Raw genomic sequence first — 13,139 nt, forward strand, 5'->3', positions numbered from 1 at the left:
AAAGTGGTTTTAGCTCGAAATTCTGCGAAATCACGAATGTCTAATTTCTAATTTTGAATGTATAAAAATGAAATTTTTTGGGTCAAAAATTTTTTGATGTCAAAAAGTGGTGTCAGATGACTCCATGGCACTTGATCGATGTAGAAAAGTGGTTTTTATATGACAATTTTTGGAAATCACGAATGTCTAATTTCTAACCTAAAAATGAAATTCTTCAGGTCAAAAATTGTTTGATGTCAAAAAGTGGTGTCAGATGACTCCATGGCACTTGATCGATGTAGAAAAGTGGTTTTTATATGACAATTTTCGGAAATCACGAATGTCTAATTTCTAATCTCGAATGTCTAAAAATGCAAATTTTGGGTCAAAAATGTTCGGGAAGGTCAGAAACGGTGTCATATTACTCCAGGACACGTGGTCTTGGTAGAAAAGTGGTTTTTAGCTCGAAATTCTGCGAAATCACGAATGTCTAATTTCTAATTTTGAATGTCTAAAAATGAAATTTTTTGGGTCAAAAATTTTTTGATGTCAAAAAGTGGTGTCAGATGACTCCATGGCACTTGATCGATGTAGAAAAGTGGTTAATACATGACAATTTTTGGAAATCACGAATGTCTAATTTCTAACCTCGAATGTCTAAAAATGAAATTTTTGGGTCAAAAATTTTTGATGTCAAAAAGTGGTGTCAGATGACTCCATGGCACTTGATCGATGTAGAAAAGTGGTTTTTATATGACAATTTTCGGAAATCACGAATGTCTAATTTCTAATCTCGAATGGCTAAAAATGCAAATTTTCGGGTCAAAAAATGTTCGGGAAGGTCAGAAACGGTGTCATATTACTCCAGGACACGTGATCTTGGTAGAAAAGTGGTTTTTAGCTCGAAATTCTGCGAAATCACGAATGTCTAATTTCTAATTTTGAATGTCTAAAAATAAAATTTTTTGGGTCAAAAATTTTTTGATGTCAAAAAGTGGTGTCAGATGACTCCATGGCACTTGATCGATGTAGAAAAGTGTTTTTTATATGACAATTTTCGGAAATCACGAATGTCTAATTTCTAATCTCGAATGTCTAAAAATGCAAATTTTGGGTCAAAAATGTTCGAGAAGGTCATAAACGGTGTCATATTACTCCAGGACACGTGATCTTGGTAGAAAAGTGGTTTTTAGCTCGAAATTCTGCGAAATCACGAATGTCTCATTTCTAATTTTGAATGTCTAAAAATGAAATGTTTTGGGTCAAAAATTTTTTGATGTCAAAAAGTGGTGTCAGATGACTCCATGGCACTTGATCGATGTAGAAAAGTGGTTAATAAATGACAATTTTTGGAAATCACGAATGTCTAATTTCTAACCTCGAATGTCTAAAAATGAAATTTTTTGGGTCAAACATTTTTTGATGTCAAAAAGTGGTGTCAGATGACTCCATGGCACTTGATCGATGTAGAAAAGTGGTTTTTATATGACAATTTTTGGAAATCACGAATGTCTAATTTCTAACCTCGAATGTCTAAAAATGAAATTCTTCAGGTCAAACATTTTTTGATGTCAAAAAGTGGTGTCAGATGACTCCATGGCACTTGATCGATGTAGAAAAGTGGTTTTTATATGATAATTTTCGGAAATCACGAATGTCTAATTTCTAATCTCGAATGTCTAAAAATGCAAATTTTGGGTCAAAAGTGTTCAGGAAGGTCAGAAACGGTGTCATATTACTCCAGGACACGTGATCTTGGTAGAAAAGTGGTTTTTAGCTCGAAATTCTGCGAAATCACGAATGTCTAATTTCTAATTTTGAATGTCTAAAAATGCAATTTTTTGGGTCAAAATTTTTTTGATGTCAAAAAGTGGTGTCAGATGACTCCATGGCACTTGATCGATGTAGAAAAGTGGTTTTTATATGACAATTTTTGGAAATCACGAATGTCTAATTTCTAACCTCGGAATGTCTAAATAAGTTTTTGGGTCAAAAATTTTTGATGTCAAAAAGTGGTGTCAGATGACTCCATGGCACTTGATCGATGTAGAAAAGTGGTTTTTATATGACAATTTTCGGAAATCACGAATGTCCAATTTCTAATCTCGAATGTCTAAAAATGCAAATTTTTGGGTCAAAAAATGTTCGGGAAGGTCAGAAACGGTGTCATATTACTCCAGGACACGTGATCTTGGTAGAAAAGTGGTTTTTAGCTCGAAATTCTGCGAAATCACGAATGTCTAATTTCTAATTTTGAATGTCTAAAAATGAACTTTTTTTTTCAAAAATTTTTTGATGTCAAAAAATGGTGTCAGATAACTCCATGGCACTTGATCGATGTAGAAAAGTGGTTTTTATATGACAATTTTCGGAAATCACGAATGTCTAATTTCTAATCTCGAATGTCTAAAAATGCAAATTTTTGTGTCAAAAATGTTCGGGAAGGTCAAAAATGGTGTCATATTACTCCAGGACACGTGATCTGTGTAGAAAAGCGGTTTTAGATCGAAATTCTGTGAAATAACGAATGTCAAAAAATTGAGATCTTTTGGTCAACATGTCTAAAGTGGTGTCCAATGTCTAAAAATGATTTCAAATGACTCCATGTCAAATATATGTAGACTTGAAGTATACATAAGAGTTGTTGTAGGTCGAAATTTGGCGAGATAACGAAGATACAAAATTTTGAGTATTTTGGCTAAAATGTTCAAATGAACAAAAATGGTGTCAAAAGACTTAAGAAGACTTTAAGTACACATAGCAGTTGTTTTTAGGTCGAAATTTTGTCAGATAACGAAGATACAAAATTTTGACATTTTTGGCCAAATTTTTCGGATGCCCAAAAATGGTGTCAAAAGACTTAAGAAGACTTAAACTATATAATAACAGTTGTTTTTAAGTCGAAATTTGGTCAAATAATGAAGATGCAAAATTTTGACATTATTGGCCAAATTTTCGGATGTCCAAAATGGTGTCAAAAGACTTCAGAAGACTATACATAACAGTTGTTTTTAGGTCGAAATTTGGTCAAATAACGAAGATACAAAATTTTGACATTGGCCAAATTTTTCGGATGTCCAAAAATGATGTCAAAAGACTTAAGAAGACTTAAACTATACATAACAGTTGTTTTTAAGTCGAAATTTTGTCAAATGACGAAGATACAAAATTTTGACATTTTTGGCCAAATTTTTCGGATGCCCAAAAATAGTGTCAAAAGACTTAAGAATTCTTAAACTATATATAACAGTTGTTTTTAAGTCGAAATTTGATCAAATAACGAAGATACAAAATTTTGACATTTTTGGCCAAATTTTTCGGATGCCCAAAAATAGTGTCAAAAGACTTAAGAAGACTTATACTATACATAACAGTTGTTTATAGGTCGAAATTTGGTCAAATAACGAAGATACAAAATTTTGACATTTTTGGCCAAATATTTCGGATGTCCAAAAATGGTGTCAAAAGACTTAAGAAGACTTAAACTATATATAACAGTTGTTTTTAAGTCGAAATTTGGTCAAATAACGAAAATGCAAAATTTTGAATATTTTGGCAAAAATTTTCGGATGTCCAAAAATGGTGTCAAAAGACTTATACTGTACATAACAGTTGTTTTTAAATCGAAATTTGGTCAAATAACGAAGATACAGAATTTTGACATTTTTGGCCAAATATTTCGGATGTCAAAAATGGTGTCAAAAGACTTAAGAAGACTTAAACTATATATAACAGTTGTTTTTAAGTCGAAATTTGGTCAAATAACGAAAATGCAAAATTTTATTTTGAATATTTTGGCAAATTTTCGGATGTCCAAAAATGGTGTCAAAAGACTTAAGAAGACTTATACTGTACATAACAGTTGTTTATAGGTCGAAATTTGGTCAAATAACGAAGATACAAAATTTTGACATTTTTGGCCAAATATTTCGGATGTCAAAAAATGGTGTCAAAAGACATAAGAAGACTTATACTATACATAACAGTTGTTTATAGGTCGAAATTTGGTCAAATAACGAAGATACAAAATTTTGACATTTTTGGCCAAATATTTGGGATGTCCAAAATGGTGTCAAAAGACTTAAGAAGACTTAAACTATACATAACAGTTGTTTTTAAGTCGAAATTTGGTCAAATAACGAAAATGCAAAATTTTGAAAAGTTTTGGCAAAAATTTTCGGATGTCCAAAATGGTGTCAAAAGACTTAAGAAGACTTAAACTATATATAACAGTTGTTTTTAAGTCGAAATTTGGTCAAATAACGAAAATGCAAAATTTTGAAGATACAAAATTTTGACATTTTTGGCCAAATATTTCGGACGTCCAAAAATGGTGTCAAAAGACTTAAGAAGACTTAAACTATACATAACAGTTGTTTTTAAGTAGAAATTTGGTCAAATAACGAAAATGCAAAATTTTGAATATTTTGGCAAAAATTTTCGGATGTCCAAAAATGGTGTCAAAAGACTTAAGAAGACTTATGCTGTACATAACAGTTGTTTATAGGTCGAAATTTGGTCAAATAACGAAGATACAAAATTTTGACATTTTTGGCCAAATATTTCGGATGTCCAAAATGGTGTCAAAAGACATAAGAAGACTTATACTATACATAACAGTTGTTTATAGGTCGAAATTTGGTCAAATAACGAAGATACAAAATTTTGACATTTTTGGCCAAATATTTCGGATGTCCAAAAATGGTGTCAAAAGACATAAGAAGACTTATACTATACATAACAGTTGTTTATAGGTCGAAATTTGGTCAAATAACGAAGATACAAACTTTTGACATTTTTGGCCAAATATTTCGGATGTCCAAAAATGGTGTCAAAAGACTTAAGAAGACTTAAACTATACATAACAGTTGTTTTTAAGTCGAAATTTGGTCAAATAACGAAAATGCAAAATTTTGAATATTTTGGCAAAAATTTTCGGATGTCCAAAAATGGTGTCAAAAGACTTAAGAAGACTTAAACTATATATAACAGTTGTTTTAAGTCGAAATTTGGTCAAATAACGAAAATGCAAAATTTTGAATATTTTGGCAAAAATTTTCGGATGTCCAAAAATGGTGTCAAAAGACTTAAGAAGACTTATGCTGTACATAACAGTTGTTTATAGGTCGAAATTTGGTCAAATAACGAAGATACAAAATTTTGACATTTTTGGCCAAATATTTCGGATGTCCAAAATGGTGTCAAAAGACATAAGAAGACTTATACTATACATAACAGTTGTTTATAGGTCGAAATTTGGTCAAATAACGAAGATACAAAATTTTGACATTTTTGGCCAAATATTTCGGATGTCCAAAATGGTGTCAAAAGACTTAAGAAGACTTAAACTATACATAACAGTTGTTTTTAAGTCGAAATTTGGTCAAATAACGAAAATGCAAAATTTTGAATATTTTGGCAAAAATTTTCGGATGTCCAAAAATGGTGTCAAAAGACTTAAGAAGACTTAAACTATATATAACAGTTGTTTTAAGTCGAAATTTGGTCAAATAACGAAAATGCAAAATTTTGAATATTTTGGCAAAAATTTTCGGATGTCCAAAAATGGTGTCAAAAGACTTAAGAAGACTTATACTATACATAACAGTTGTTTATAGGTCGAAATTTGGTCAAATAACGAAGATACAAAATTTTGACATTTTTGGCCAAATATATCGGATGTCCAAAAATGGTGTCAAAAGACTTAAGAAGACTTAAACTATACATAACAGTTGTTTTTAAGTCGAAATTTGGTCAAATAACGAAAATGCAAAATTTTGAATATTTTGGCAAAAATTTTCGGATGTCCAAAAATGGTGTCAAAAGACTTAAGAAGACTTATACTGTACATAACAGTTGTTTATAGGTCGAAATTTGGTCAAATAACGAAGATACAAAATTTTGACATTTTTGGCCAAATATTTCGGATGTCCAAAATGGTGTCAAAAGACATAAGAAGACTTATACTATACATAACAGTTGTTTATAGGTCGAAATTTGGTCAAATAACGAAGATACAAAATTTTGACATTTTTGGCCAAATATTTCGGATGTCCAAAAATGGTGTCAAAAGACATAAGAAGACTTATACTATACATAACAGTTGTTTATAGGTCGAAATTTGGTCAAATAACGAAGATACAAAATGTTGACATTTTTGGCCAAATATTTCGGATGTCCAAAAATGGTGTCAAAAGACTTAAGAAGACTTAAACTATACATAACAGTTGTTTTTAAGTCGAAATTTGGTCAAATAACGAAAATGCAAAATTTTGAATATTTTGGCAAAAATTTTCCGATGTCCAAAAATAGTGTCAAAAAACTGTAGATGACTTGAAGTATACATAAAAGTTGTTTTTAGGTCAAAATTCATATAAATAAGGAATTTCAAAAACTTTATATTCAACGCATAGAATTATTCAATTGCGAATGTCTAATCTCTAATCTCTAATCTCGAGCCAACTTCACCTCGCTGTTTTTACAGCTGTTAATGGATGGTCTGAAACGTTTGTTAGCAAAGCCAGCTGATAATACTAGAAAGGAGCCTATCACAGCAGACAATTTACGTTCTATTATTGATAAGTTTAATCAAGATAATGTAAAGGATTTGAGATTGTGTACCATGATGCTTGTAGCATACGCAGGTTTTCTGCGGTATGATGAATTGTCGAATATTAAGGTTTGCGACATAGAGTTGTGTGATTCACATGTTAAAATCTTTATAGAAAAGAGTAAGACGGATCAACTGAGAGAGGGAGCATGGGTTATAATTGAGCTTAATTGGTGCGACAGGTAAGAGTACATGCCCAGTTGCTATGCTTAAGAGATATATGGAGTGCGAGGTTTTGTCGATTTAGATATATCTCAATATCTATTCACATCAATTACTATGCTCAAATCTCAAAACAAATATGTTGTACGTTCTAGAAAATTATCTTACTCAACTTGTAGAGAGATATTCAAGGAGGCATTGGGCGAGATTGGTTTAGATGCTAGCAAGTTCGAGTGCATAGTTTGCGTGCGGGGTGCATCGGCAGCTGCAGCCTTCGGAGTACCTGACAGGTTGTTTAAACGTCATGGACGTTGGAAGTCCGATTCTTCTAAGGACAGGTACGTGAAGGAGACTATGGATGTCCAACAAACTCCTGGTATCTATGAACTTAGGTATATAAAATGCAGCGTTATAATATGACAGGAATAATGTTTTGCCTATTACACTTAAGGATGTGAAAATTGTAGGCATTTATTCAATGAATTTGCAAATATGAGATCCCGGTATGAGATCTAACGTAAAATGATGTATATTAAATATGAAAGTCTATATTATTGCTTCCTTTGCCCGTTCTTTAGTATTGACTAAGGGGAAACTACTGAATTCGTCGTGCAGTCCGGTGTTCCCCTAAGGACCATAAGGTCGGTGTGTTATGTTGTATATATGTGAGCAAAAGGAGCGATGAGTTAAATAGAAAATCATTTATTTTCGGCTGAGCATGCGCGAAAGAGAAAATAATAGTATTTTATCAGTGTTGTGTTTTTTATATGGCATCCATTTTGGTATTTTGGCAGCATTGTCATTTACCATACCGAGATTGTTGGTAACTCAGGAACAAGTGCCACCAGTAATTGGATTGACATATTTTGTCCATTCCATAGGCAATGTTACAGGGTCTGTTTTAGCAGGTAAGTTTCTGGATATCAAGCGGCAGATACGAGACAAAACAAAACATGTACCACCACCCCCCCCCCACACACACACACCCCCACAAAGTCAAGGTCAACATTCTTCACACCATGTTCTGCTACCAAACAACAACCAAAGTATTGAATGCACTTTGCCAACACATTCTTATGGCGTTTAGTTCATGTTGGACTTCTCTGTAGTCCACTTGCCCATAGCTATTATATACAAATATACTTATATTGATTTGTGCACAATTGGTACATTTCCACATCTGATCTTTTCAGTGACCCATATTCCCTCTGTCTTGCTATGTAGATAAATGGCTTTATTTCTCAGTAAATGGTGAAAGGCAACAACAAAAACCTGCTCGCTTGATGCCTTACTATTCAATCTAAATTATAAACTTTGAACCAAGAATCAAGATCCATAAGTTTTTGAATTATACCAAAATGTCTTAGGAGGACTGTCATCTTTAGGACCCTGTATTACATAAGAAAATAAAAAGAATATATTTCACTTGTGCTTCTTATGTTTCCAGTCCTATTTACAGAACAGTAATGCAAATGCAAACTGGTATCTACTTAATTTCTCGTTTTGTTTTTCCACAAACGATAGGATGGTTATATGACATCACAAGCAGCTACACAGCATCTTTTGTCACCTGTGCTGGTATCTATGCGCTGGCAGCGATCGTCTTCTTGCCCATCTATTGCTTTTTGAGCAAACAGCATAATCTGGAGCAGAGCAATGGAAACATTTCGTTGGAGTAACAAAATATTGAACATTTAACTTTTCATCATCGTCAACCCACCCAAAGTTTAACTACAGGAATTGAAAACTTGATCATATTTCTTGCAGTTTATAACAACAACCAATCAATGCATTTTGTCATTATTTACATGCTTGATCGCCGTTTTGTACTTGCTTTGCAAGCAAAGCATTCATAAGCCAATTAAAAACAATTAAAAACAATTACTGTAATTTAAAAGCACAATGATAGTTTTAATAAGCAAATTCACTTCTGAATAAACATATTCTGATTTAAACATCTTTTTAAATGAAAGGCAGTACACTTTACATCAATTTATGCTCATCACAAAGATATGCTAATAATAGTTTCTGTAATTTATCTCTGTACATGGCAAACTATGATAATGTTTACTCACAGGTGTCATTATGAAGTTCATTAGCACCTTAGTTGTCCCCAACCCATTTTATGTATGAATTTATCACACTGAGTTGGCTTTGGATTGGGCTCAAACTCAAAGTGAAAAATCTTCACACATATGGTCAGTCCATGCCAAAACAGACTGAGTGTACACCCACCCTCTTGGATTTTGCTCTCCTTTGGCTCAAAGGTACCTTTCATGGATCCCTAGGTGAGGTCACAAGAAACAAATTCAAATTCTACTTCGTTTGCGAATGATGGGCCATCGAAGTTTGGCGACTTTGACCAAAATTGGGAATTTAAGGGACCCAAATGACAAAGTGCTCTCTTTGAGGGGCATTTTCTTCTTAATTGAATCAGTTGTGATGCTCTTTGGTGAATGTTGTGGTAACATTAGACTACATTCAGATGCAAAAGACTAGAAATTCATATCTGTTGTACACCTGAAGTTATTAGGGGTCAAAATTTGTGGATTTTAGGTGCCATTTGTGGCCGAACCACTTTAGGGGGAATTTGAAGTTTTTTCTTGTGACCTCACCTAGGGATCCATGAAAGGTACCCCTGAGCCAAAGGAGTGCAAAATCCAAAAGGGTGGGTGTACACTCAGTCTGTTTAGGCATGGACTGACCCTTTTTAAAATCAATTCAAATATAAAATAATTATATTATCTCACATAAAATTACATTTGATTTAAACCATATGATATTTACATAATTTCTCCATTATGTCTCTGTTACCATTTCCATCATTTTCTATATATATTATACATGCAAGGAAGCAGAGACCAATTGCACCTACAAGATGTGCCACATGGCTATTTATGACTCCAAATAGAATTTATGGTTCTGATACCACTACCAATGTGTCTACTAATTTTCTAAGAATTTACAAGCCATGTGACAAGGCACTGTAAAAGAAGTTCGACAAAACACCCTATGAATAAATTTAAATCAGATGCAAGTATATCAAAACAAATTCAGGCCCGAGTGACAACAATCAGCAGGACCTTGAAGGTTCTAACTATAGTTCAATGTAATCTTATTACAATCTGTGTGTACTCAAGGAAGTTCAATAGGTTATTAGACAATCATTTTGCAGCTAATAAATTTGAAAAGATTCCTTTTCTGTCAGCATGCATGACATTGACAATATATCCAGTTTCTGTTTCAACATCATTAATATTTCAGACTAATTAAAAAGTACAAGTGAAAAGTGTGCATGGTTATTATGTGCATGTAATCTCCAGCAATATCCCCATGACGAATGTGGGTTTTGCACACAAATCTATTAGCAAATATCTGTACAATTATGAGATTCTCTGGCAAGCCAATGTGTCAAAGTAATGTATCAAGAGAATTCCATTCCATATACAGCCTGTTTACAGAAATTTTACATTTTTATCTGACAATTCTGTTTACCATGATAGTTTTATTACATCATTAAAGTTTGTTTGGCTTGTAAATGGCCAAAAAAAAGAGACTTGTAACATCGTGCATTGATATAAAATAGCGTGCACACAGTTCGGTGCAGTACTTATAATAGTTACGTGTTGCATGTGTGACTGGAGCGCGATTATGTGAATTTATGTGAGCGTTGAGTTGGGACTTTATTAATGCGGACAGTACATAAATCCAAATCAGTTTTACCAATTACAAGCCAAACAAACTATAACAGATGGTTTATATTTTATACAGGCATTCTATCAGATCAAACAAAATTGCTGTGAAAATCCCACGTTTCAACTTGGTCTCCCAATCATGGCTACTCATACCTGCCGCATAAGGAATGCCCTACCGGTACATGTAACTTCAAACTAGGGTTTGCTGAGTTTCAAAAAGGAAGTTAGTTACTATCTAGACCCTAAACACACACTGACATATGGACACACATGGCTTGTGATGCCATAAGGTCTGTTCCTTCGGATGACCTAAAAATGAATCAGCTATGAATGACCTGGCAATAAGAGAGGTTCACACTTTCTCAAGCTAATCAACTAAACATTGGGTGTATCCTTCATGTAAACCAATTAAACTAAAGCTCACAATATTCCATTGTAATCTATAGGCTATACCATATTCCATGTAGTTTTACCCCAAGAATAAACCAAACACTGCAAGTTACTAAATGTATTGTTAGTCAACACAAAATGCGTACGTGTTTGCCGACAAACGAGGACACACACAAGATTTTTCACCCTAAACTGTGGACCTACTTCCAACCGAGGACTGTCCTCGGTGTCAAACTGCTGCAAAAGACCTCAAATGCATGCTAGATGCTTTAAACGCTATTTGCCTGAAACCGAGGACCACACATGTAAAAACTACCGTCCGCAGAGGGTGATGGCTAAAATTCCGTTTCAGTATTATACACACAAAAAATCCGCCATTTTAGTCCACGGTTAGGCGATGAAAACATCATACACACATCCTCGGTTAGATAGCAAAACACAATGTCCACGTTTGGAGGCAAACACAGACAGGGGTGACCCATTGTGTGTATCCTAACTACTGTCTGTTCAATTAGCTTAGATTCTTGAATTTTTAAGATATTTGAAAAAATAAATAATTGTGGCCAAAGTCATCAAAGAAAAGTGTTAGCACAGCCTTAGACCTAACATGGTTTATACTTTTCAAATTCCAAAGTTCAATTTAAAACCCCATTTCTTTTTAATTTTGCCTCATTTTAGGCAGTTACTTGGGTCCACCATAAGGGTTCGCAACCTTTTTACAAATCGAGTGGGACGGTCCATTCTCAACTTAGGGCATAGACCCTATCCAATTTGGCAAAACAATCTGTTCACCAATCTGTCCTGCCATTCCAATTGTTATATCGTTCGGGTTATTGGATAGGTTCTATAGGTGATGATAGTCCACCGGTTTTTGTTACACAAAACTATATTATGGCGCGATTACGTTTTATGCATAACATGATTCTGATCATTTTGTTTTCCTCAACAATGACATTAAAATTATGGATTTCGTTCTTATTTCAACTGGTTTACAATGTAACTTGAGTTTTGTTTAATACCATCATTCCTTCCCAAGAATATCAGCTTTAAGCTTGACATTTTCAGATACAGTGACTTTACAAGAATTGTTTTCTGTAACCTGATTGTTTTAAATAATATTTTCTGATGCAAAAATTCTTTTGTTTCCAAATGTCCTTCTCATACAAAAAAACAAAAGCGGAATAACAAATTGAAAGTAAATGTGTAATTTTATAGTAGGCCTATAGGCCTATACCTTCTCAGACCAATTAAGTAAAATAAATAAATAAGTAAATAAATAAATAAATAAATAAACAAACAAACAAACAAACAAACAAACAAACAAACAAACAAACAAACAAACAAACAAACAAACAAACAAATAAACAAACAAACACACAAGGAATGTATTTATATATATAAGCTGGGCATATTTTAGAACAGCTTAGTTCATAAATAATAACGTAATGTTTCAACAGTAGGGTTTCAACACAAATTATGCATACTGGCAAATATATAGCTATTTTGATGGACAATACTTCCTGATACGGATGGTCGAATAAATACTATCTCAGCGCATTATGACATTCGTCCCCATTGCTCTAAATGGATTGATTCAAAAAAGTTTATGGTACCCGACGTTCTACGGCTTTTTATAAAAATATCGCGGGAAAAGACCAAAATTGAAAAGAAATGAGGTTCTAAACTGAACTTAAGAATTTGAAAAGTATAAATCATGTTAGGTCTAAGGCTGTGCTAACACTTTTCTTTGATGACTTTGACCACAATTTTCTATTTTTTCAAATATCTTAAAAATTCAAAAATCTAAGCTAATTGAACAGACAGTAATCATTACACTGCTGGATTCCAGGATTTTGAAATCACACCCTGGTAATAAACCTGTTTACACTATTGGAATACACTACATGACATGTTCCTGTTTGATGCTGGTATTGAAATAGATCCCATTTATTTTCCTGTTTGATGCTGGTATTGAAATAGATCCCATTTATTTTCCTGTTTGATGCTGGTATTGAAATAGATCCCATTTATTTTCCTGTTTGATGCTGGTATTGAAATAGATCCCATTTATTTTCCTGTTTGATGCTGGTATTGAAATAGATCCTATTATATGTTCCTGCTTGATGCTGGCATTGATCCTATTTATGTATACATCTAATAATATTGATGCTGCAACCCTACTTCCTTGTTTACATCCATCACAGCTGGTTGCCAATATACAACCTTGCCTGTAACTACCATAACACTGGAACATATTGTTCATCTTTCACTCTTAAATTATATAAATAGGCTCTAAATTTCTC

Source organism: Amphiura filiformis, chromosome 3 (genome assembly GCF_039555335.1).
Source record: "Amphiura filiformis chromosome 3, Afil_fr2py, whole genome shotgun sequence".
In the NCBI taxonomy this organism is placed as follows: domain Eukaryota; kingdom Metazoa; phylum Echinodermata; class Ophiuroidea; order Amphilepidida; family Amphiuridae; genus Amphiura; species Amphiura filiformis.